We start from the raw sequence: 25861 nt of genomic DNA, 5'->3' as shown, positions 1-25861 counted from the left end.
AGCCTCAGCAACAAGCCACACGGGGCTACGGCGACCGCTCCAACCCGCTCCGGCTCAACAAGGACAAGTGGGCAGTGGCCAATTTTAAAGAGAACATCTTTCTGCATGTTGATAATTGGTGAATGAGCCACACACACTTTGTTGTAAAGACAAGATGGACAAATAGCCTAATGAAAGGGTTGTGTAAACAATGCTGTGAAAGGGGGTGAATCAATTTTGAGGAGATGCTCAAGGGATCTCAAGAAGTCACACAGTTTCCAGTAGATTGTGCAGACATACATATTCACAATAATGAAACAGCCGTCTTTCTTGGCATCATATAGAAAGTATACATGTTATGCAAGGTTTATTTAGGTGCCATGATCTGAGGTTCAAATTACAAACTGAATAGTCTTGTATGACAGTCTGGGCAACATAGGAACAGTGCAACTCAAGTCCCATATGATTAGCTGATCTGGTCTTGCCAAAGCAGTGGTTCCAGACATCGGTCCAGTCTGCACCTCTAGGACACCAAAATGAACAATGGCTTGAATGTATGAGGCAGAAATAAGAACATGTATATTAAATTGTCAGTTGGGGAGGCAATTAGCAGCAGGAGGTTCAGAAATGGGGTGGTGTGCTAAGTCAGAAGGAATCGGACACAGGGGGGGATTTTCTAAACAGGTTTTATTGAAAAGCTAAGAAAGAGAGCTATCTTTCCCTATAATTAAAGAGTGTGCCCTACCTAACTCAACTTTAACTAGAGTGCTTGTCGTCAGGGTGGTTGTCCAAAGTAAAAAAGGTCTGTCATCTGTCCAAAAACGATCATGTTCTGAACCTTTCAATCAAAGGATTCAACAAACAAAAATGGGTCCAGGCGAATGACTCCCTTCTTCTAGCCCGGCTGACTCTGCATTATTGACTGATACTCTTAGTCTTTTGAAATGGTTCTGAATAGCATCTGTAGTTCCTCCAGGGGGATTCTTTGGGCTTAATCAAGTGTCCTACAATTATTCCTTCTCAGTATCCAATACAATTCTCGTCTTAAGTGTGAGGTAGTTATTGGCTCTCTTCTATTCTCTTAGGAAGGTGTCCACCTGTTTCTTTGGCTTATGTAATAACTGCCACAAGAAGAGACGAGGGAGAATCCTCCCGCAGCCCTCTTCGCTTTTCTTATTTTCTTCACGCTCACTGCGGCGAGTGATATTACTCCTGTAATGTTCTTGGCTTTGCCAATGATTTTTACAATAACTATGGCGAAAGGGGTTATTCAGTAGGTTTCTTCACTTCTCTTGTGGTTCTCACAATCACTGTGACAAGGGAGATTACTCCAGTAGCAATCTTTACAATATCGCAAGCCCCTACCGGATCTCCCGGCACTCCCGTTACCTTTGATTAAATGGGGGCACACCACCGGTTCTTCTCGGGTTGCAGGCTGGCTTGTTCGCTGTAAGCACTCCCAGCGTTTCTGTCTCCACTTTCTTGTGTGCATCTGTGGCTCCGCAGAGCCTTTGGCTTGTGGATACAGTTTATGGACACCACAGTGTTATGTAAGATTTTCACATTCATGATAAATCTGCCTAACGAGCGTTAACCCCAGAACATTTTGCTTGGACTTGGTAATTTTTTTACCTTGATCCATAGGTGAGTGAGAATCTTTTTCCCCTCTCAGTCTTTTACTCTTTTTATGGTTGCCATTTTTATGCCTCTCCATAGTGGGTGATTGGAGTTATAGTTTCCTATAACTTTGGACTGACTGTAATGTACTATGGCAGTACACAGCATTTTCTCTTATTTCTTGGGTGAACTACTGTATCCAAGAAGTAAAGTGGTATTCACATACCCTTTACATTAATGATAGTGAGCCACCACAGCCCACCTTATGTGGAGTTCTGGGGGGATGACATGCATTACTCAATGTAATCTGATCCGAATTAGAGCCCCAAAAACTGTTTGACTTGATTGGGGTTTAGAATAGATTTTTTCTCGTTGATAGAGAAACCTAGGTTGAAGAGGAGATCTACCGTCTTCTGGGTATTTGTTTGGCATGTTCTATACAAATCCCCTGTAATGAGCCAGTCGTCGAGATAAAGATAGACTGGGATGGACTGCCTGCTCAGGTGAGCAGCTACTACCACCAGTACCTTTGTGAATACCCACGGCACTGAGGCAATGTCGAAGGGGAGAACCTTGAACTGATAGTTGGTGTCCTCTATCATGAACCTGAGGTACGTTCTGTTGCTGGCAACATTGAAATATGAAAGTATGCATCTTTCATGTCCAATGTAGCCATGTAATCCCCTGCTGCAGTGACATACTTGTTCGCCGAGCACAGGTCTAAAACGGCACATGATGAGATCCTTTTTGGGTACAAGGAAGTACACTGAATAAATACCCTTGTTTACCTGGAGAATGGAGACTACTACTACAGCGTCCTTTTCCAGCAGGAACTGAACTTCTTCCAGCAGGATGAGCAGGTGTTCTGGCGACAGGCGTCTGATTTTCGGTGGGTAGTATCGAGGTGGCAGGAGAAACTCTATGCAGTAGCCATAGGCAACATTCTTTAGCACCTTCTGGTCTGATGTGATCCCCTCCCAGGCATGGATGAATGATGACAAGCGACCCCGACCAGGGAAGCGTGGGAGGGGACACGAACCAGCAGTCACTTTGAGGTGGAGGCCGGGGAGCCTCTAGGAGTAGAGATCCTGCCTATACCCTTGCCCCTTCGAGGGACTCTTTGTTGGTATTGGTGGCTACCGGATTGCCTTGGCCAGAGGACCACAGGGTATTCCCTGAGCTGTATTGTCCTTGGAGAGAGCGGGAAAAAAGATGGGCTTCGAAAGGACAGGCATGACTTGGAGCCTCCACGTTGGTGGACGGGTTTAGCCATGATCTGGCTAAGCGACTTTAGTGTTCTTTCTTAGCCGTTTTCTTTCTTAGTCTCCAGGGCACCATCAACAGCCTTCCCAAAAAGGTTGGAGTCCTCCACTGGCTTGTTGATCAGAGAGGGCCGAGTTTCGGGTTTAAAGCCAGAGTTCTTAAACCATTTGTGTCTTTTGTAAAGTCCCCTGGGCTACGGTGGGTCCTGCGCTCTCAGCAGAGTCCAGGGTGTTCTTCAATATGTTATGGGTGACATGTCTTGCTCCAGCCACGACCGCCAGCAGGCGTGATCGGGTGGGCTCTGGAAAATCTTGAAGACCATCCTGAACTAGGCCCCATTGTACATCAGTGAAATTTGCCAGGAGAGTGGTATTATTTGCGATCCTTGTGGAGTAGACCGCAGAGGCGGTGATCCGTTTACCCATGGCATAAAGCTATTAACAGTCTTTGTCCGGAGGGGCTTCGGCCAAAGACAGTGGAACCCCCACCCTCTTCAGAGTGGCAGTGACCACCAAGGAATCTGGTGTAGCATGACCCCCTTATGAAGAGTGGGTCGGAAGGTGATGGGCTGAATAGCTTTTCAACCCGGGGATTGACCGCCCGAGTGAGGGACAGGGATAGCAAGGAAGAGGCCAAGTGCCTCTTTATAGGCTTCAGTAGGGGGGTGGCTTGAATAGTCACAGCCTTCCCTTTGAGGATATCCTCCACGAAGTCTGAGACTATGTTACAATATGGAAATGATCAGCTGCTCTTTATAGCATTAAACAAATTCTGGTCGTCAACAGGTGACGAATCATCCTGTGGAGGAAAAGAAGGGGGATCTAGGCAGATGACGTCCGGGTCAGGCGTATGCATTGTTGATGGCCACGGGCCCTGATCCTCTGCCTGATTCCAGTCTGGGCCTTGATCAGCTGTGTCTTGTGCAAAAGGATTAATGTCTTCATAAGTATCCTCCTGTGTAGGGTCCTCTGGGACATCAGAGATATCTTCTTGGTGTCCCTGTGCAGAGATGGGTAATTTCTGCAGGTTGCAAGGAATGGGGCAGGAGTCCTCGTCCTGGGTCGTTTTGGTGTAATGTACCTGTCCGAAAAGTTAAACTGGGCCATTTTGTCCATGTATTGCTCAAAACTCTCCCTAGTCCATAGGGGAGAGGCAGAAGGGTCTGGAGGTGGAAAAGGTTGCCAAAGAGGGGGATATTGTCCCAATAAGGCCCTAGAGTGAGGCCGGGGGGCTTCAGAATACGGCTCTCGACGAGAGGTGGTGCCTGTTGGTGTTGTGTGCTTCTTCGATGATTCCGTTGAAGAGGCCTTAGGGGTTGTGTGTTTTTGTATCTGCGATGCGCGAGTGCCCTTGTCACGGTGGTGTGATCTCCCCATAACAGAGCCGGTGGCCTGCGTCGGGGCCACGCATTTGGAAGCCTACAGGCTTCGCCGAAAGGTCGATTGCTTCCAATTCGGAGCCATGGCTGCCGACTGATTCCTCGACGTCCGAAGCAACGGCGCCAAGGGGGAAAGGCGCTTGGCCTGCATAGAATAGGCCGCCCACCGTTTAGTCCGCCTGTCTCAACATTTTCGGTCAAAAGAGCTTACAGGCCTTGCATGAGCGCTCGTCGTCTCGAGGAAGACACTGATGGATGGCCTTCCAAGGAAACTTGCCATTACACGATTGGCAAAATTTAAAGGGCTTCCTCTCCATAGCAGAGGGTAGCTGCAGCCAGACCAAGAAGAGAAAGAGAGGTAAAGGAAATACATTCTTAGAGATGAATAAAACCCAGGGCCCCACTCTCCCTACTGTAAGGGTCTGGCCAGAGTGAAAGGGGCCCCTAGGGGTCCCTCGTGCTATGGAAACAAGGCAATGACCATACACGAAAAGATGCGCCAGACACAAGGTTTCAAATTCCCAATGCTAGGGTTTATTGCAAGCAAAAGATAGTATCAATTGGCCAATTCTGATCTCATGCCCCGCAACGCGAGTTTCCTAGACCTCGAGGGACGCAAGAGAGCGAATTACGTACATCAGTTACATATATACAAAATGCATATCATACAATCAGCAAAGTCATGTTCAACAACCCTCTGTATTAAGTTCCTTTGAACTCGGGATGCCGATGGACATGTATGACGATTATAATGCTTTCGATGTCTATTCTAGTAACAATGTACAATTTAGAAAGTGCAGAGGCATCTTTTAGAACACAGTGGTTCTGTTCTTGGAAGCAATCTGTACAAGGGGGAAGAGCCACATTCCATGCTTTGCTATCTATGAGGTACCATTCGTGTCCTGGGAGCCGACATGTTCTAAAGGGTTTTGCGAGGTGGGGCCGTAAGAGAAGCATAATTCAAGCCTTTAAACTGTATTATTCTAACATATTCTACCATCATACAAGACTGGCTGGCAGCTGTGAAGTGATTAAATGCCCTGCAGCTTCCTCCCAAGGGTACAGAGAGGGAGCGTGGGCATTCCTTTCTGGGCTACTCATGAGGAGTTCAGCAAACTCTTCAGTCCCGCGACCTTGTCCTTTCATATTCAGACAACAATGTTAACAGTTGAGCAGAGTAAGCAGAATCCGCAAGAATTGCAAGCTGCAAAGCAGTTTTTAGACAGAAAGCAATGAGCAATGGTTAACAAGCAAAATGGCGATTCGTACTACATTTAAAATGGCTGCTCGTCGGTCAAGCATAGCAGTTCATATTTCTCCAATTCGGTGCATAAGACGGTTGGCCCACGGCCATCAAGTTACGTCTATCATTCAAATGAAGGGTATTCATTTTTCCAGATCGACAAACCTCCTTTTGGCCGTTTGCCAAACGTCTTATTTATTCATTGTATCCTCCTCTTGTGAGGAGGAGTCTGGGGTATATGTATCTAAATCATATTCATCATTAATGTCTATCGCCATGAATTGTTTTACTATTTTTGTTTCCTCAGTGTCTGTTATTCCGGCCATGCGTTTGTTTTCCTCTCAATACCATGTGCATACATCCCTTAGTACATCCATCAGTTATTTCAGTGCATATTATTGGTAAGCATTGTATGCAACAGCAGCATATTATGAATATACCGAGTACCATTATTAGTATCGAAATTAACTTCCATCCCCAAGACCGCAATAATCCCCATAACCAGGATTCTATTCCCCAACCCCCTGCTTCAGTAGAGTGTGTGGAATTTATGACATGTAATTTCCGGATCGCTTCAAATATCGTAGGGGAGTAGTCATCTATATACACACACAGCATGCAGTTTTTACGAGCTTGCAAACTCCCCCACGATCAACTATTATATCGAGAGCCATCCTGTTTTGGAGTGCCATCAGTCTTATTCCTTTTTCTTCTAACGTCATATTCAATAAAATATCTGTTGTGGAATCTATTGTTTTTTGTAATATTCCAGACAGTTTTCTTATATTGTAAGAGTTTTCTATTTGGGACAAGAACGGTATAAATGATTTGGCTATATCCATTGCTATCATTCCATCGTCACTACTCCTTTGAGTTCTACCTTTTGTTCGTCTGGCTACTTCTGCTGTCCCCAAGAGGAACACTCCTGGAAACAGTAGACCTAGGTAGCATGTACCTCCCCAGTTCCTAGGTAACCATGGATATGCTTTTTCTCCACATATAAAATAAACAGGGTCTCCTACGTACATGGGTTCTATTTCATGTTTTAAAACCACTATGTTCAGGCAGTTGCTAAACGTACCTACTTTATAGGAACCCTTTTTCTGTAGACATAGGGGAGCAGTTTTGGGGCTGTGATCCACTGCATAGGCAGGGGGCACAGCATCTTTGTTCCATTCATCCCTCATCCGAAATGTCATTATTGATGTTCTTTCTGCTGGCGGGGTTGGTCTATTCTGCCTATGTAATCTATCTAGTCTTGTTATTTTTCGTGTATTCTTTCTCACGGGTTCTAGTGCAAATACGCAAGTTTTTTGGAATATGGAACAACCCACAGGTCTCATGATTACTTCCTCAAATTCATTCATATTGGTCTCAACTAGCTGACCCGTATTACTCTCGTTCCATTTCCCAAAGAACATTGCACTTAACGTTACTTCACAGGAATAAATCAATGGCAATGGTTGTGCATACCAGCCTATCCCTTTCCCACCGTGCTGTGGTAAATGGGCGCAAACCCAGCAATCTTTTTTCTTTAACACTGCATGGGTCATGTTCATGATGGTCAACAATGTATTGTTGCCGTAACCTTCTCTATGTCTTTCTTCCATTGGGGATAAAGTACCAGTGATTACATGAACTGGGCTTTCAGTAGCTGTTTTTGGCAAAAGTGTTTCTAATGGGTGTACGTAGTCCAGGGACCATAGTGAAATAGCTGTTATTGTTGGTACTATCATACTTAAAAAACATAAGACCAATGTCCAAATCAGTACCGTAATCCTTTTTCCGTGCTTTTTCCCTAAATTTACAGTCTCTAAATCTATTATTTTTTTAGCAGGGGTGCGGCTGAAACCGGTCTTGACTTGTTCTTCATCGTCCTTCTTGCTGGCGAAGTTCGTCGTGAATGTCTCTCGTTCTTGATGCCAGAAAAGTTCAACGAAAAATGTCACAGTTCAATTTTCCCAGCCTTTTCACAGCCTGGATCATTTATCCACTCCCGAGCAAGATTAGTTGTTCTTTCCCCCACTGCTCAGACGATTTCTGAACAGTTCTTTATTGATAGAGTACCATGTGCATCCAGCTTGTCCCGCTCTGGCTTAGGAAACATGTACTCTATCAGCGCACCTCAGGAGCTGTGAGTTTTGAATTGTCCGACTTGCACAATTCTCACACTTCTCTCCTCTACGCCCCTGGTTCCTACTCCGTCTGTGAGTAGAACCAAAGGCCAAAAAGAAAAGCACCAAAGATCTGTGGATCACTTTGCCTGTCGAGGCCGCAGATTATATTGATTCACTCTTGCTATTGTATGATCCGTGAATAGTACCCTTGCATTTCCAGTATCAGGCTCAGTGTCAGCCTGTGGCACAATGATGGGCAGCGATGGGCGTCGTGGCAATGATTTAGTTTCTTCCTCTGGCTTTGGTGCATTCGCGAGAACTGGTGGGCGCCAAAGGGGTGCACGCGTTGTTTCTGCTCATGTTTGCAATGCAGGGTTTGTGTCGTTCGGCAGTGATGTTGTTTCCTCTGAGCAACGTTGGGGCACTTTTCGCCCTTCCCCCTTACTGGCAGCCTCCTCGAGTTTTACTTCTCGTTTGCGCTTTGTTTCAACTTTCACTTCTCGCTCAGGCTGATGCTGTGGCACTGGACTGGCAGCAGTTTCTTTCTTTTCCAAGACCGTTGTCTTTTTCTCGTCATCTGGATCAGGCAAAGTTTTCAGTGACGCTGGGAACCTTTTGGCATGGGTAGCACGGATCCATGCCTTGCGTCCGTCCACTCGGATGGCCGTCTGTGTTGCCAAAAGTACTTGATAGGGGTACTTGATAGGGCCACCTAGCACCCAGGTGGCCTTGCCACCTGGGTGCTAGTGCTGTCTTCCGTTCAAAGTTTCTGATTAGCACCCAGCTCCCAGGCTCCAGTGAGTGCCCCGGTCCTGTATATCGCATCGGCAACGCCTCCTGCACCTGCTGATGAATCAAACGCAACTTTTGTATTAAAAGTCCACAGTAAGTGCTTAACATAGGATGCTCGACCTCACAATTTTCTGGGCTGCGGTGCACACCATACATTTGCTGGTCTCCCCATTATAATCTCATAATTGGAGAGCCCAGTCTTAGCCTGCACAGACGTGCGCATACACAACACCGCTAGGGGTAATGCATCCACCCAACTCAACTTGCTCCCAGCGCAAATTTTCGCTATCTTTGACTTCAGGATTCCGTTGTGTCTCTCCACAAGCCCGGCAGAACTGGGATGCCTGGAACTGTGGAATCGCTTCTCTATTTGCAGACCTGCACAGATCTGTAGCACTACTGCGCCCACAAAGTAGGGGCCGTTGTCTGACCACAGGACACGAGGCAACCCAAACCGGGAGAAATACTCCTTCAGCATTACTTTTGCTGTGGACATGGCAGTACAGTCTTTTAAAGGATATGCCTCCACCCACTTGCTGAATGCACAGATTACCACGAACACGTACTTGTAGTTCTGGCACCTTTCCATTTCTATGAAATCAAAATGGACCACCTCAAACGGCATAGAGGGTGGGCCGAAACTACCTGCTGGAGTCACGGTTCCCTTTCCTACATTGTGTTGCAGGCATGTGATACAATTCTGCACTAGCCTTTCTGCATTCTTTTTTATGTGCTCATTCTTCCATACTGTGGATAAATGCTGTACCATTTTCTTTGCGCAAATGTGGGTAGGGCTATGCGCCATTATAACCATTGCAGTTATGTAACAATTTGGCAACATCCAGTTCTTTGTTTCCTTGTCCACCCAACATCCTTCCAAATGTAACTCAGCAGAGCCCTTAGCCCACCCCTGAATCTCTTCGGTCGTGGCCTCAGCCTGCCTTTCTTTGACTGTTGCAATTCCATTCTCTATCATACAAGGTACTTCCTCAGTCTGTACTGTCATCATTTTATTCCCCAAATCTGTGGCTGTTTGCTTCGCAATCCTGTCTGCAAACGCGTTTCCCTCTCCCACTCTGCATGTTACTTTCTTATGCGCCTCGCACTTTACTATAGCTAGGCGTTTTGGAAACGTGAGTGCAGACAACAATCGCACAATCAAAGGGCCATGCTGAATCCTGGCTCCATGTGATGTCAAGAAACCCCTCTCAGCCCAAAGTCGGTCAAAATTGTGAACAACGCCAAAGGCGTACTGGCTGTCAGTATAAATATTTACGTTCAAATTCTCAGAGTTCACAGGCTCGGGTCAGTGCTATTATTTCTGCGGCTTGTGCCGAATTGTAGGAGATCCTTCTGCTCTCTACAACTCTCTTTAGGGTAGTAATTGCATATGTGTGCCATCAGGTAATTTAAAACAAGAGCCATCGCAAAATAACTGCCCATCTGGCTCTTTTTGTGGGATATCGCTCAAATCAATCCTTCCCTTGGTTTCTTCTTCAGTGATCATTAAACAATCATGGGGTGGTGATTCGATGTCACCAATTTCTGCTATGGGCAGTGGCAATAATTCTGCAGGATTCAATGCGCTACATCTCATAATTTGGATGTGGGGTGCAAACAAGATGAGCTCATATCTTGTCAGTCTAGCTGAGGTGAGGTGTTGCGTCTGCGTCCTATTTAATAGAACGTCTATAGCATGTGGCACCATCAGAATTAAAGTGTGCCCCAATACCATTCCTTCCGTTTGTTTCACTGACGCAGCAGCCGCTGCGACGGATCGCAAACATCGTGGTAGTGCGCGCGCTACAGGGTCCAACGCGCAAGAAAAATAGCTGCACGGCCTATTTATTCCACCTTGTTCCTGTGTCAAAACCGCCAATGCACATCCTTCACTCTCACTCATAAATAGTCTGAAGATCTTTTTATAGTTGGGAGTGCCTAAAACTGGCGCAGCACACAATGCAACTTTCAATTGCTCAAACGCTTTCTGACATTCCTCATCCCACTGTAAAGGCATCTCTGCATCCTTTTTAGTCAACTTTATCATCGGCTTCACAATCAACGCAAAATTACTGATCCACTGCCGACAATAAGAGGCCATGCCTATTACAGCTCTCACTCCTTTTTGAGTTTTTGGAATAGGCATACTAGAAATACTTTCTATGCGTTCTGGTGTTAATCTTCTCCCTTCTTTCGAAAGTAGGTAACCCAAATAAGACACCTCCTTTTGATTATACTGTAATTTCTTCAAACTTGCCTTATGACCATGGGTCGCTAAATGTGTCAAGAGTAATACAGTACTTTCTTTGCAGATCTCTTTCGTGTCAGCAGCTATTAACAAATCATCTATGTACTGCAAGAGTAGGCAACCTTCGGGTAATTCTAGCATGTCTAGCTTCTTTTTTAGCGCTCTGCTGTAAATGCTCGGGCTTTCTGTATATCCTTGTGGAATGCGTGTGAATGTGAATGATCGACCTCCTAGAGTGAACGCGAACAGATATCTACTGCTTTTATCCACTGGGATGCTAAAGAATGCGTTCTTCAAATCAACTACACTAAAGTATTCTGCAGTGGCCGGTATCATTGTCAGTATTGTTGTGACATCTGGGACCAAAGGGAATTGTGGGTCTACCACTTTGTTTAATGCGCGCAGATCAATTATGAAACGATAGGGTACTTCATTGCCTCCTTTCTTGTAAACTGGAAGAATCGGGCTGTTGCACGTGCTTCCTGCAATTTCCTCAACCACCCTCAATCTCACCAGGTCAGTTACAATGCTTTTCAATCCCTTCTCACCTTCAACAGAAATTTTATACTGGGGAATTCGTGGTAGTGTTACACCTTCTTTCAAAGTTATTTTTGCTGGCTCTATTTTCAAGCATCCTACATCAGTATCATGCATTGCCCACAGACAGGTTGGTACTCTACTTAGCTCTTCTGGCAACTCTTTTGACATAAATTCCGTCACCGGTGCATCGTGAGGAACACCCCGTCTGCCGTACAATGTATGACTGCCCCCAATTTTCTCAACAAATTTAATCCTAGCAAGTTCTCTCCACAATTCTCTGTCAAAAGAAATGGACACTGTTCCGTAAATTGTCCTATTGTAATTGGGACAGCTTCGCACATGGGGTTAATTACTGGTGTACCTGTGAACCCTACAGAAACATTCTTCTGCCCCGACAGTGGTATCTCCGGAACCAAGTGGTGGTCTATCGAACACTTCTGTGCCCCTGTATCTACAAGGAAACGGTGCTCCTTATTCCCGACTCTCATTTTTACGTAGGGTCCTCTCTGATTCACGGGAAGACACACTGGTCCCGACACCTGTCGTGGGCTGTCCTATCGCGAAAATAACACATCGTCCGATGTGTAGTCACCGCAACTGCTATAAATACGTGTTTGGTTGTGTATCAAAAATATTCCCATTTCCCCCTCGATGTCCTCCACTCTGATCATTTCTCTGTTGGCCCTGCCCGCCCTGATTTTGGTTCGAAACACTCTGGTTCAATGTCTGGTTCTGTTGTGCTTGGTTTTGGCCATATGATTGGGTTTGAGTACCTCCATTGGTATATCCCTGCTGCTGCTGCATGTTATTTCTGCTTGGGCTGTTCGACGCCTGATGTCCTCTATGAGGCCTTCTCTGACCAAACCCACCTCTATTCTGTAGGTGCGGGCATTGCGCTCGCCAGTGTCCTTCCTCCTTACAGTACGCACATTGATTTAATCCCAATGACACCCCATGCATATTATTCAAATTTCCCTGGCCTTGTGCATTACCTCTACCTCTATTGTATCCAATGACCTGCTGCAGTAACACCCCTACTATCGTTTGCATCGCTTCCTTTCTCATCTCCAATGGGTACCCATTACATATCTCACATACTTCTTTTACTGACGTTCTTTTGTTCGACATCCTTCGCATTGTTTCCCCTACCCATACCTGCAATCTTTGTTTATCGCCTATCTGTCCCGGTACCGGCAAATGCTTTGTATCACCTGGAAAAACTCTCGGCCATGATTTTTTCATATTCAACCTTGACGCCTCCTTCCTACCTTTCTTAATAAACTCTCTACTATATTCAGGTGTAGCAAACATTTCAGCATATCTGTCTTCCATTTCATTTTTTTACTTCAATCAGTTTGTGCACATGTTTTCTTACATCCTCATCTTTTTGCTCACTGCGTGCCAACTTATTCAAATATAATAACTGCTGTGGCGGTAATTTACCAGGTATCTTTTTCCATTCTCCCACCAGAATTTCCCCTATGCATTCCAACACTACCTGTCTCTCGTCTCTTCTTCGGTACCCATACAATGAGGCGAATGCTGCCGTCTCATCATTTCCTTCTATGTACATTTCTGCCTCTTGCCGTAATTCAATCTTTCTCACTTTGCTGATCGTGCTTCGAGTTACCCGTCCAAATCCTGTTCCTTCAGCACCGCCTCTCGCCTCCCCGGTCTCAATCTCGACATCGGGAGGGGCGGAGGGTGCTGAATCTGTCTCTAGAGCGGGAGGTGCTGATGGGACAAGTGACACAGGTGCCATCTGTGAAGGGCCTTGCTGGGTGCTGGGAAATTGTGTGTCCGCGGTCTGCGCTTGTGGGAGTGCTCGTGCTGTGGGCGAAGCTTGGGTTAACGCTTGCGTGAGGGGAAGTGCTCGGGCTGCGGGTGGGGGTATGAGAGCTATTGGTTGGGCCTGCGCAGTCACTGCTGGCGTGTTTGGTTTCGATTCTGGTTTTGGGCCTCGACCCGTGTTAGTTAACATATGTTCCATTAATTCATCTGCTATGTGTAGTTCCTGCTGCGGGTATATTCTGTCTATGTTCATCTGGTCCCGTCTCCCTTCCCGTCTTAGACTCTCAGTCAACTCCTCCTCTTCCTTCTCTTCTATCTCAAGCTTCGTTTTGTGCCTACGCGCATGCTTCTCTCTACTCCTTAGTCGGAGCACTGCTTCCCTCCTCCAATCTTTGACGGTCTCAAAAGCTGCAGGTTGCGCTTTCTTTCTAATCAGCACCCTCTCTAGGTTATCCATCCTCCCCATCTCAAAACTACCATTAATCGGCCACTGATGGTCGGGTTGCTTTCTAGTTTGCTTATGCCAAATTTCACAAAATATTATCGTACCCACACTATATTTCACATACATATCATAAGCCGGTGTTCCCCCAGGCTGTGCACTTTGGCCATATTCAAAGGACTGTCTACTGCAGCTGAAAAGCCCCGCTAAAGTGGACAGTACTCCAGGCATGTTTCTTTAACCTTCCCCTTTGGTTAGCCACTTTTACCTGGACGTTTGAGTTTGCAAAATCAACACTCTACCAAAAATCAGGTTTCTCTTTGAATCGGGGAATGACTCACCTGATAAAACAAGTCACCTGTTCTAACGCAACCTCTCCCCACGTCGTGTCTGCGCTTCTCTGGCTTCTGGCTCGTCTCGGGACCCTCGCCTCCTTTGCCCTCTGGCCCGGTACATCGATCAGGGATCAGATGTGTGCAGATCTGCGGAAGGAATCTCTCCTTTCTTCTACAGGGCGCCCCGTGCACTTCTTGATCCCGGCTCGACCGTCCCGTCCTCGCCGTTCTTCCGCTTTTACTCCGTTACAACGTATACGATGGGGCAAGTGGGGGAGGGTCCCTATTCGGGCGCCATCTTGAAAGGGGCCCCTAGGGGTCCCTCGTGCTATGGAAATAAGGCAATGACTATACACGAAAAGATGCGCCAGACACAAGGTTTCAAATTCCCAATGCTAGGGTTTATTGCAAGCAAAAGATAGTATCAATTGGCCAATTCTGATCTCACGCCCCGCGACGCGAGTTTCCTAGACCTCGAGGGACGCAAGAGAGTGAATTACGTACATCAGTTACATATATACAAAATGCATATCATACAATCAGCAAAGTCATGTTCAACACCCCTCTGTATTAAGTTCCTTTGAACTTGGGATGACGATGGACATATCCGACGAGTATGACGATTATAATGCTTTGGATGTCTATTCTAGTAACAATGTGCAATTTAGAAAGTGCGGAGGCATCTTTTAGAACACGGTGGTTCTGTTCTTGGAAGCAATCTGTACGCGGTGGAAGAACCACATTCCAAGCCTTGCTATCTATGAGGTACTATTTGTGTCCTGGGAGCCGACACGTTCTAAAGGGTTTTGCGAAGGGGGGCCGTAAGAGAAGCATAATTCAAGCCTTTAACTGTATTATTCTAACATATTCTACCATCGTACGAGACTGGCTGGCAGCTGTGAAGTGAGTAAATGCCCTGCACCTTCCTCCCAAGGGTACAGAGAGGGAGCGTGGGCATTCCTTTCTGGGCTACTCATGAGGAGTTCAGCAAACTCTTCAGTCCCGCGACCTTGTCCTTTCATATTCAGACAACAATGTTAACAGTTGAGCAGAGTAAGCAGAATCCGCAAGAATTGCAAGCTGCAGAAAGCAATGAGCAATGGTTAACAAGCAAAATGGCGATTCTTACTACATTTAAAATGGCCGCTCGTCGGTCAAGCATAGCAGTTCATATTTCTCCAATTCGGTGCATAAGACGGTTGGCCCACGGCCATCAAGTTACGTCTATCATTCAAATGAAGGGTATTCATTTTTCCAGATTGACAAGAGGGCTGAGGCCACACGGCTGGACAGTCACCGAGCAGTTAATGATGTCGTTGGTGGCAGAAACCCATGAGGCAATCGTCGAGAAGATTAGTCGGGAGACTAGACGACCATAGGTCGTACGGAAACAGTTAACAATATACAACTCTTGCGAGTTCCGCATAGGCGACCAAATAGGTTGGTGGGAAAAAACAATCGGAGGGACCTTGCAGCGTGAGGGATTTTGGGTACACTACACATCAGGTTAGGGATAGTGTTACAGTCACGCCCATGTCGAAGTCCCCTTTCGATCTTCGAAAGAAAGATGCAATACTCTGCAATTTCCACTAGATGTCGGACTATATGCACAGCAACAGAAACAATGTATCACCTTTCTTACTTACCTGGTAACATTTTTGTTACAATTCCAAGTTTACTTTAATGGTTGGGGCAGTGGTTTTACCTTAGTGACGTCTTATTACTCACAGGATGTTAAATCTGCCTCAGTAATTCACAGAAGGGCCACCATTCTGCTAGAATAGCAGGCTCCTTTTTCCGCAGTTTCTCACTTGCTTGTTGATTCTGAGGTCTTCCCCAGCCATTCCAGGCAGGAACAACCTCAGGTGAAGCTTGGTCTCCTTTGTATTCCCTCCAAATGCCCCAGAGTGTCTGAGAAGGCAGGAAGCGAGGGAGGGATCCAAACCTCTGCTGCCTTTTGTCTTTCACAATGCGTCCCAATGGGGGCTGGGGGTGGCTGTCTAGATTGACAGCCAGAGCCTCCTTTTCTGTTAACTGCAGGGAGAGTTTTCAGATGTTGTGCTGTAGTTCCTGACAAATACTGACTCTGGAAGCTGCTGATAAGTCGACCACTGGATCTGAATCCGAAGAGGAAGACAATGAAAAGGCGTCTGTAGCACTTTCCAGAAACCAGAGAGCCTGCTGTGTAACCAGAGGCTGATGCAACCCTTCCTTACAATCGACCTAGGGGCCCCAATTGCAAGGACTCCGTGGCTGGTGAGATCCAATAGTCTCAAGGCGACCTGCATTTTGAGCCATCCCACGACATGCTGTCACCTTGCTGAGCTGCAAACCGCCAATACGATGGCACCTTGAGGCTGAGTACAGTGCATGGTCTTCCGAAGTCCGAATCCGTCCGAAACTTTGGTGGACTCCAGCTGGATCACCAGAGATACGATTTGAATCCTTGAAGTCCCCTCACCAGAGTGCAGGACCAAATTAGTGAAGAGAATCCGACCAGCGATAATCGTTCTTCATCTGGCTGCTATAAAAAAAAGCACCAAATCCACAGAGCAGCGATAATCCATGAAGAAACCTTTGCTGGAAGCCTCCTCTGACGACTGCTGCGAGTTCCCATCCAGTGTTCATTTCTTTCGTCTCTAGACCAACAATCCAGGGACCAGACGTTGTGCTGCTGCAGCCTGAAAGAATCCACTCCGAAGCTCTTCTTTTCTCCTAAAGTACTGTGCTGGCTTGGGTAATACTCACCTTAAGTCTTGTGTGAATCCGGCGAGGCTGCGGGGTGGTTGGGAGTTTGCCCAGATCACTTGCTAGGGTTATGCTGGAACGCATTTAGGCAGCCTTCTCTGAAGTCCCTGAACCCTTCTGAAGCCAATTCTTAATTGTTAAAGAAGATATCCTCTGGAACTCGACCTTTCCTGCAACTGAACCCTATACTGACTTACCTACGGCTGGCACCTAGACCACTAGTGTCCCTCTTCTGCCCCTGAGTAAACTCATGCTATAGACTAGGGAAAGACTTTAATAAGGATTCTGTCTGGAACTTGTAACAAGTATAAAAGTACTTAATTACCAGTTATTGTTGTAGCTAACAATTGCTAGTGAACGCATCTACTAGTTAATCAGTGGAACTGTAATTGCTGTCATTTTCCTGTAACAATTGTGGGTGCGAGTCACTACTGGTTAAGCAGTCACATGTAAAAGTATACAAGTTGCTTTACTTTGAATAGTGTTCCAAATTATAAAAAAGTAATAAGTGTTGGTACCGTTTCAGTATTCTGCACTGAAGAGTGTAAAAGCTCACCAATAGGGTTTACCTACTTTGAAATACATTGTCTTTCTTAAAGTGTACCATTGGGTTTTGCCCGAGTTAAATGTTAGTATATAGGTCTTCCTCACCTTGATTAGCTGCTGCTCTTCTAAACTTGTAACCCTGGGTTATGCTTCCCTGAAATGCTTTGGTGCCATTCCAAAATAATTTCATAAAGTTCTTGCTTACCTTAGAAACTGTATTATACACTTCTTAAAAGTATGCTTGGTATAACTAGCTATCAGACAGCGGATAGTTGTGTCAATAGGTCAATTACTTACCTTGAAATACATTGTCTTTCTTAAAGAGTCATTGCATTTTGCTTTCCCCGATTTCCTTAGTGCATTCTAAAATAGTTATTGAGTGTTCATACTTATCATTGAGTAGCTTGAGGCCCCTCCAGAAAGTATACAAGTTGTTTTACTAGCTCTGAAATGAGTTCTAAAAAGTAAGGGTGCAAGGTGTATACTTGTGACGAGGTTGGCTTATTATGTGATTTCTATAACCGAGTGTCACTGCATGACTGACAGGGTCTATATGATATGATATTCATAACGCGGCTATACACAAGTGTTTTAAGGTGAGACAAGGCAAGGGAGGGGAAACGGAGGGAAGATAGACAACGATCCTACTAGGCCAGGTGACATTGAGATTGCGCAAGGGGAGTGGGCAGTGCAGTACATAGGATAACAGAAAAGATAAAGACAATAAATAAGGACAATAAATAAAAGTTTGGCCAGCTGGTGGCAAGTGCAAGGGTAGGTGCTGTGGGGATACAGAAAAAGTGAGTGCAAGGGTTGACAGGGGGCAGTGCAGGTATGCAACCGGTGCGCAGGGGGCCTGGGCCCGAGCTTATAAGGTAGCCAGGTAAACCGTACAGTTTAAAAATCAGCCAGGAGATCAGCAGGTGAGAGGAGGAGAGAAAGCAGAGTAAAGAGGAAGGTCTTGAGGTGCTTCCGGAACCGGAGATGGTTCTCCTTAAGTTTCAGAGAGGCAGGGAGGCTGTTCCAGCAGGAGGCCCCAGCGGAAGAAAGATCTACCACCAACTCGCTGCCTGGAGACGCGACTGACCCTGAGGGAGTTGGAGGCGGATGAGCGAGGAGCTCGAGAAGGAAGATATTTAGGAAGAGAGAGTTGAAAGTATTGAGGTTTCAGGCCCCAGAAGGCCTTGTGGACAATGCAGAGGGTTTTAAACGTAATCCTCGCCACAACTGGGAACCAGTGCAGAGATTTCAGTCCTGGAGAGATACGATCCTTGGGCTCGAGGCCAAGGAAAAGTCTTGCAGTCCAGTTTTGGATGTGTTGCAGAGGGCGGAGAGTAGAGGCAGGCAGATTTAGAAAGATGCTGTTTCAGTAGTCCAGCCTAGAGAGAACCAGAGCTCTGGAGGCAGTGAGCTTCTTAGTGAAGGAGAGGAAAGGAAGAATACCTCTGAGGAGGTGAAGCTGGTAGTGTGACTTCTTAGAGATGTCTGCGATGTGAGGAGAGTAGGAAAGGGTGGAGTCAAAAATGACCCAGAGGTTTTTGGCCTCACACGTGGGAGCAGGAAGAGGGCCAAGAGAGGCCGGCCAGAGAGTGACAGGACATGAGGGAGTAGGTGTGCCGATGAGGAGAATCTCAGTCTTACTGGCATTAAGGCAGAGATCATTGGCAGCACACCACTCCTGGATGGCGGAAAAGTCAGAGATGAGAGAAGAAAGGGTGGCAAAAAGGAGCCTGAAAATGAGCTGAGTGTCATCCGCATAGCACTGAAAGTTGGGGCAGAGACTGGCAATGCGGTGGGCAAGTCGTGCCGGGTGTTGGTTGAACAGGCAGGGAGAGAGGTTAGACCCCTGGGTAACACCACAGGTAGAGATAAAGATGGAGGAAAGGAAGGACTATAGTTGGACCTGGGAGGGTCGATCGGAGAGGAAGGAGGTCAGCCAAGCCAGGGCCTGATCAGTGATACCCAGGTTATCACGGAGATGGTTGAGCAGGATGGTATGGTTGACCGTGTCAAAGGCAGAAGAGAGATCAAGTAAGATTAGGACATGGGGGGTGTTGGAATCGAGGTTGGAGAGCAGATCTTCATGGATATTCAGGAGAGCAGTTTCCGTGCTTCTGGCAGCTCTGAAGCCAGACTGATGGTCATGGAGACAACCAACAGATTCAGAGTGAAGATTAAGCTGGAAGATGGCCAGCTTTTCCAGGAGCTTGCCCAGGAAAGGAGTGATGGAGATCGGAATATAGTTAGCCGGGCAGGAAGGGTCAGCAGATGGTTTCTTAAGAAGAGGGTGCACAAGGGAGTGCTTTGGGGACGGAGGGGGCGGGAGGGGTGTGGATTAAGACTCCAGTGGCGAAGGAGTGGTTGCACAAATCAGCCAGATCAGGAGCCAGGGCGTCAATGTGGTCCTTGATGGTTTGAGGAACAGGGGTGAACCTGTTTAGACGAGACTTTAATAGAACAGACTTGTCTAGAAACCTCATCTGGGGAGAACAGGGGAAAAGCAGAGAAGGAGGGCAGAGAGGAGGCCAAAGAACGGCCAGAGGAAGAGCAGGGGGTAGAGGGAGGCGGGGTAGAGGAAGAGAGAGAGGACAGGATGTCCTGAGTTTTAGAGATGAAGTGAGAAGCCAGGGCCGTGCAGAGGGCCTGGGAGGTGACAGGAGAGGTAGAGACTGCGGCAGGATTGGCCCGCTCCTTGTAGATTTTAAAGAGTTTGGTTGAGTTGTTATATGCTGTGGAGACGAGGGCTTGGATGTGGGCTCTCTTCTTGCTGCGGACTGAGAGCTGGTACTGCCGCTGGAGCAGGCCAGTACTGTCAGAGGATGTACTGGAAACGCGCCATTTCTTCTCAGCCACCCTGCACTTGCGTTTAAGGGTGGCAAGGTCTGAGTCATACCAAGAGTTGCACTTGGCTTTGGGCATCAGGTGGATCCTCATGACAGGGGCAAGAACAATCGAGAGAATCAGATATAGCAGAGTGGAGCATAGAGAGGGCTGCATCAGGGTGTGAGTCAGCCGAGGGGGCAGGTGATGGTGCAAAAGTTGCGGCAAAAGCCTCAATTCACACGCTTCATGGGTCCGATAACCGCGATGGTAGGTGGCAATGATGGAATTGGCTTGGCCGGGGGGGGTAGAAAGGGTGAGATGGGAGGAAAGGAGAAAGTGATCACTCCAGGAGAGAAAAGTGGTGAGAGGGATCGAGAGCGGACGTTCTGAAGAGATCAGAGCATCCAGAGTGTGCCCTGTGGAGTGGGTTAGTCCAGAGGGGAGAATAGAGAGAGAGAGTCGCAGAGGTCACAAAAGAGTCCAGTGGGAGGACAGGAAGCATCCAGGTGGATGTTGAAGTCTCCAAGGAGGAGTTGTGTGGTTGAGACCAGGAGGGAAGAAGAGAGGTCCGCCCACTCAGAGAGGAAGGAGGAGATCTGTCCAGGTGGCCGATAGATGGTAGCCACAGTAAGGGAATGGCCAGGAGAGAGAGAGAGATAGCCTGCAGACGAGGCATTCGAAAGAGGAGTAGGCCTGCGCAATAATGAGAGGCGGGAATCCACTCGGGGAAGATCAGGGCTACACCCCCTGTGGAACAGTTAGATCTGGGCGTAGAGAGGATCTTGTAGCCTTCCAGGAGGAGAGTGCCAAAGCTTGTGACAGAGCTGGCAGTGAACCTTGTCTCGTTGAGACCAAGGACATTGAGGTCAAGCTCCTACAGGAGGCGGCAGATGTCAGAGGAATGTTTGACAGCTGAACGAGAGTTTAGAGTGGCAATATGGAGAAAGTTGCCATTCTTGAAAGACTTCCGGGGAGGGGTAGAGATCAGAGGTACGCCCTGCGGAGGTGTACAAGCCAGAGGGAGTATGGGGGCAGAAGAGGAAGGAGGAGACGGCAAAGTAGCCAAGGAGGGGACAGCAGGGGGAGGCGAGGAAGCTGGGGAGGGGAGAGAGGAGACAGCAGGAGAAGAACAAGTTACTTACCAACTGTAACGTTCTTTCGACTGGATGTTCCTCCCATGTATTCCTCATCTTGTGATAAATCGTTATCTCCAGCTTCGCTAAAATAAAATTCTCGGCAGAGGGCGCTGTGCTCGAGGTCGTGGCATCGATTGTCCCTCGGCGTACTCCGTCGACGTCACCAATGGTATAAATACCTCGAGCCGCGCCAGTTGCTTCAGTTCTGTTTTTTCGATTATATATATATCTACATATATATATATATATCTATATCTATATATATATATATATCTATATATATATATATATCTATATATATATATATATATATATATATCTACATATATATATATATATATATATATATATATATATATATATATATATATATATATATATATATATATATATATATATGAGGAACACCCAGGCGTGTCCCATGACCGATACATTCTTCGCGAGAGGAAAGTGTAAGAAAACGTAAACTGTACTGTGGGGTAGGAAGGGAGGGTCGATGAGGAATACGTGGGAGGACCATCCAGTCGAAAGAACGTTACAGTTGGTAAGCAACTTGTTCTTCGAATGGATTGTGTCCTCCCACGTATTCCTCATCTTGTGATAGGCTCCCATAGCAGTATCAAATTTTTGGAGGTGGGAGTACTAATTTCAGGTTTCGTGGACAGAAGGCAGAACTGCCTTTGCAAATAAACCCTTGTTAGAGGAGGCAGTGTCCAAACAATGTTTAACAAAAGTATGCATTGTTTTCCAGGTTGCAGCTGCACAAATATCTGCTGCTGGGACTCCCCTCTTTAGAGCCGCAGAAGTAGCCATTCCCCTTGTAGAATGGGCACGAAGCCCATCTGGTGGTTCTTTTCCCGCTAATCTGTAGCATTCAACTATGGCTAATATGATCCAGCGGGAAATGGTCTGTTTTGTTACAGATGAGCCTAATTTATGACCAGTATAACCCACAAATAGTTGGTCATCTTGTCTCAATTTAGCCATCCTTGACATGTAAAAACTAAGAGCCCTCTTGGGATCTAGTCTGTGTAATCTCTCCTCTTCCTTGCCCAGATGAGGAGGAGGATAAAAAGTTGGTAGTACTATTTTTTGTGACAAATGAAAGTCCAAGACTACTTTTGGCAAGAATGAAGGTTTAACTTTAAGGACTACCTTATCCTTATAAAAAATAGTATATGGTGGTTTGCATGAGAGAGCCTGAAGTTCGCTAACCCTGCAGGCTGATGATAGGGCCACAAGGAGGACAATTTTTAGAGTCAAAAGCCTCAATGGACATGAGTGCAGAGGCTCAAAAGGTAAGCAAGTCAAGAATTTTAATACTAAATTTAAGTCCCAAGTTGGTACATGAAGAGGTATTGGAGGGTATACATTAGTAAGCCACTTTAAGAATTGAATTATTAACGGTATTTTGAAATATGAAACCTCTTCCGAGGAGCGCTTGAAAATGGACAGCGCAGCAAGGTATCCTTTGATTGGTCCTATCTGGAGCCCCAGATTGGCTAGATGTAACAGGAAAGAAAACACCATTGGGGTGCCACACTGAGAAGGGTCCACATCCTTGTCTTTGCACCAGTTACTAAACTTATTCCAGCGACATCGGTACAAAGACTTTGTTGTTGGTCTTCTGGCTGAAAGCAAGATTTCCATTACGTCATCCGGAAGAAACCAATCCTTGTATCTCAACCTCTCAGAAACCATGCGTGAAGGTTGAGTGTCTTGACCTCTGGATGGAGAACCCGACCTTCCTCTTGCGAGAGAAGATCCTCTCTTTGCGGAAGACGTATTGGAGGGCAGATGGACGTGTCTAGAAGGTCCGGGTACCACGTTCTCCTGGCCCAATCCGGGGCAATTAGGATCATGGTTTTCCTGAACTTTCTCAACCTCCTGATTACTTGAGGAATCACGGGGACTGGGGGAAAAGCGTACAGCAGTGGAAACTTCCACTCCACTACGAATGCGTCTCCCAGAGCTCCTCTGAGGAAATTCCCTTGAGCAGTACTGATCGCACTTCAGGTTGATCGCGGTGGCAAACAGATCCACTTGACGGGTTCCCATAAGGGAGAAGATCTCCAGAAGGACTTCCTGAGCCAGCTCCCACTCGTGAGAGACCGTGCTCTGCCTGCTCAGAGCGTCTGCCGCCGTGTTCTTCTCTCCGGGTAGGTGAATTGCCGACAGAGAGATTCCTTCTCGTATTGCCCAGAACCAGAGCTGCATTGCTTCTCTGCACAGTGGCAGTGACCCTACACCTCCTCTCTTGTTGAGATAGTACATGGCCACTGTATTGTCCGTCATTATCAGGACATTCTTTCCCTGTACAGAGGGGCAGGAAGGCCTTCAAAGCTAGTCTGATTGCCCTCAGCTCCAACAGGTTGATATGTAGTTTGGACTCCGATGGAGACCAACGACCGCTGATTGTCAGATCGTTGGTGTGTGCTCCCCACCCCGTGAGTGAGGCGTCCGTCACTACCGTCATCTCCGGCCATGGTTGCCAAAAGGACTCTCCCCTGAAAATGTTGTTGTTGCAAGCCCACCATAGAAGAACCTGAGCAACTGCGCTCCGGACTTGCAGAAGATCCGACATATTCCCTGAGAACTGGGACCACTGAGTTCTGAGAGCCCATTGAAGGGATCTCATTCTCAACTTGGGCTCTGGTACTAGGAAAATGCAGGATGCCATGAGGGGAAGCAACCAGAGAAAATTGAATGCCGGTAGATGTTGGGCATTCTGAAACCTTCGTAACCATCTGCTGGATGTTGAGAGCTCTCACTTCGGGAGGCGAGGCTTTTCCCGATGAAGTGTCCAAGGCTGCTCCGATAAATTGGAGTTTCTGGGATGGTATCATGTGGGACTTCTTGAAATTGAGGGAGAAGCCCAGTTTGTGGAGGAAGTGGCAGGTGATCGAAAGATGTTCTTGAGCTTGTTCTGGTGAACTTGCTCTGATCAACCAGTCGTCCAGCTAGGGATAAATGTGAATACCTCCTCTGCTGAGACTTGCTGCAACAACCGCCAACAGTTTGGTGAAAACCCTCGGGGCGGAGGTCAACCCGAATGGCAGAACTCGAAACTGAGAATTGCCAATCGCGAACCTCAGGTACTTTCTGTGCTTTGGATGGATTGGCACATGAAAGTAAGCATCCTGAAGGTTCAAATGACACCAACCAATCTTGGAGTTGGAGAGCCTGAAGGATCAGAGAGAGTCACCATCTTGAACTTGTCCTTCCTGAGGAACTTGTTCAAGTTTCTCAAGTCCAAGATGGGACTCAGTCCTCCGTCCTTTTTTGGGATGAGAAAACATGGGGCGTACCAACCCCTATTCCTCTCCGCTACAGGTACCGGTTCTATGGCACCTTTCTCTAGCAGGGTTAAAATTTCCTGCAACAGGAGCGGATCTGGAATTTTGACGGAGTTGACTCCCGGTGGATGATTCTGAGGCCTTTTTTGGAAGGGGAGGCAGTAACCTTGGGCTACTGTTTCCAGTGCCCAAGCATCTGAGGTAATGCCCCGCCATTCCTTCAGATGCTGAGAGATCCTGCCTCCTACTGTTTTGTGTAACAAGGTCTCAGAGGGATTTGGAGGCGGCTGCAGGAGTGGCTGAGGGTACAGATGCCGCTCCTGAGGCCGATTCTGCCGCTCTTCCTCGTGCCCCACGAGGGAAGTTTATTTTGCCCCTTTGAGAAGCCTGTCCTCTTCCTCTACCAAAAGAAGAGTAGTAGTGAAAAGAACTACCCCTCCAGGAAGATGAGCCGGAATAGGGTTTTAGAGGCTGGCGCAAAGAGGCGCCAAGTGACTTAGCTGCCGCTTTCGAGGTCTGAAGTTTTTCTAGGCTTTCATCAGCCTTTCTGCCAAAGAGCCTTGAGCCATCAAAGGGCATGTTGAGGAGTCTAGATTGCACGTCCGGTGCAAATCCTGACTTCCTCAACCACGCAAATCTGCGTAGCACAACGCTTGCAGCCATGCTGATGCTATCCGCAGTATCCAGTCCAGACTGGAGACATTCCCCCATTGCCTCCTTCCCGTCTTTGACTATATTCAGGAAGCCTTCCCTTTCCTCGCCTTCCGGAATATGATCAGCCGCCGCCGAAATACAGTCCCACAGGGTATGGGTAAACCTGGCTAGGGTACAGGTGACATTTGCAGACTTGAGTGCCATACTGCCTGACGTGAAAACTTTACGTGCCCAGGCATCCATTTTTTTATCCTCTCTATCTGGAGGAATAGTTGGATAAGCAGTTTGTTTTGAAGTAGATGCTGCCTGAATGACTAAACTCTCTGGAGTCGGATGTTTATTCAAATATTCAGGATCCGTTCCAGCTCGTCTATATTTTCTTGGAAAAGTGCTGTCTGCAGCAGCAATAGTTTCTGGTTTCTCCCAGTTTTTCCTCTACAGTCCTTTGAAGGGCTCTGTGAAAAGGGAGAACAGGATCTTTCTGAGATCCCTTGACGATTATATCAGTCATGTCATCTTGTTCAAAAATGGGTGAAGTATTACCCCAGCCCATATATTCAACTACTCTAGTCATAAGACCCCTGTACCCAGCATCTGCATGTTCTGCAGGATCAGGTTTGGCGAACTCTAATTCTGGGGATGTGTCAACTCCACTGGCAGAATGTAGAGTATCACTCAGGTCCCTCATTCTGGATTCCTGGTCAATGAGTTCTTCAGGAACTTGTCTTGTACCATAAGTAACTCCCAAAGGAGAAACATCGTCTTCTTCTCAAGCAGACTCTTCATAGATTGCTGACATAAATTTGAAAAAATCTGATTTGGGTAAATGAGTGAATCTCCTTTCTTCCTCTTCCATCTGCTTCGAAGAAAATTGTAAATCTCTCGAAGTTTGAGGTTGTCTTCGAAGTTTTCG

At 46.9% G+C, this 25861-nt stretch overlaps 1 protein-coding gene across 2 annotated transcripts in view; it reads right to left on the bottom strand.

Annotated features, from left to right (window-relative positions):
• The window catches only part of SIN3B (SIN3 transcription regulator family member B), a 1409802-nt gene that overhangs the window by 692279 nt on the left and 691662 nt on the right, over positions 1 to 25861 (bottom strand). The window lies entirely within an intron of this gene.

The sequence above is a fragment of the Ambystoma mexicanum genome, chromosome 1p (genome assembly GCF_040938575.1).
Source record: "Ambystoma mexicanum isolate Mex_15411 chromosome 1p, UKY_AmexF1_1, whole genome shotgun sequence".
Taxonomy (NCBI): domain Eukaryota; kingdom Metazoa; phylum Chordata; class Amphibia; order Caudata; family Ambystomatidae; genus Ambystoma; species Ambystoma mexicanum.
The sequence above is the reverse complement of the archived record's forward strand: the minus strand, read 5'-3'. Positions and strand labels throughout refer to the sequence as shown.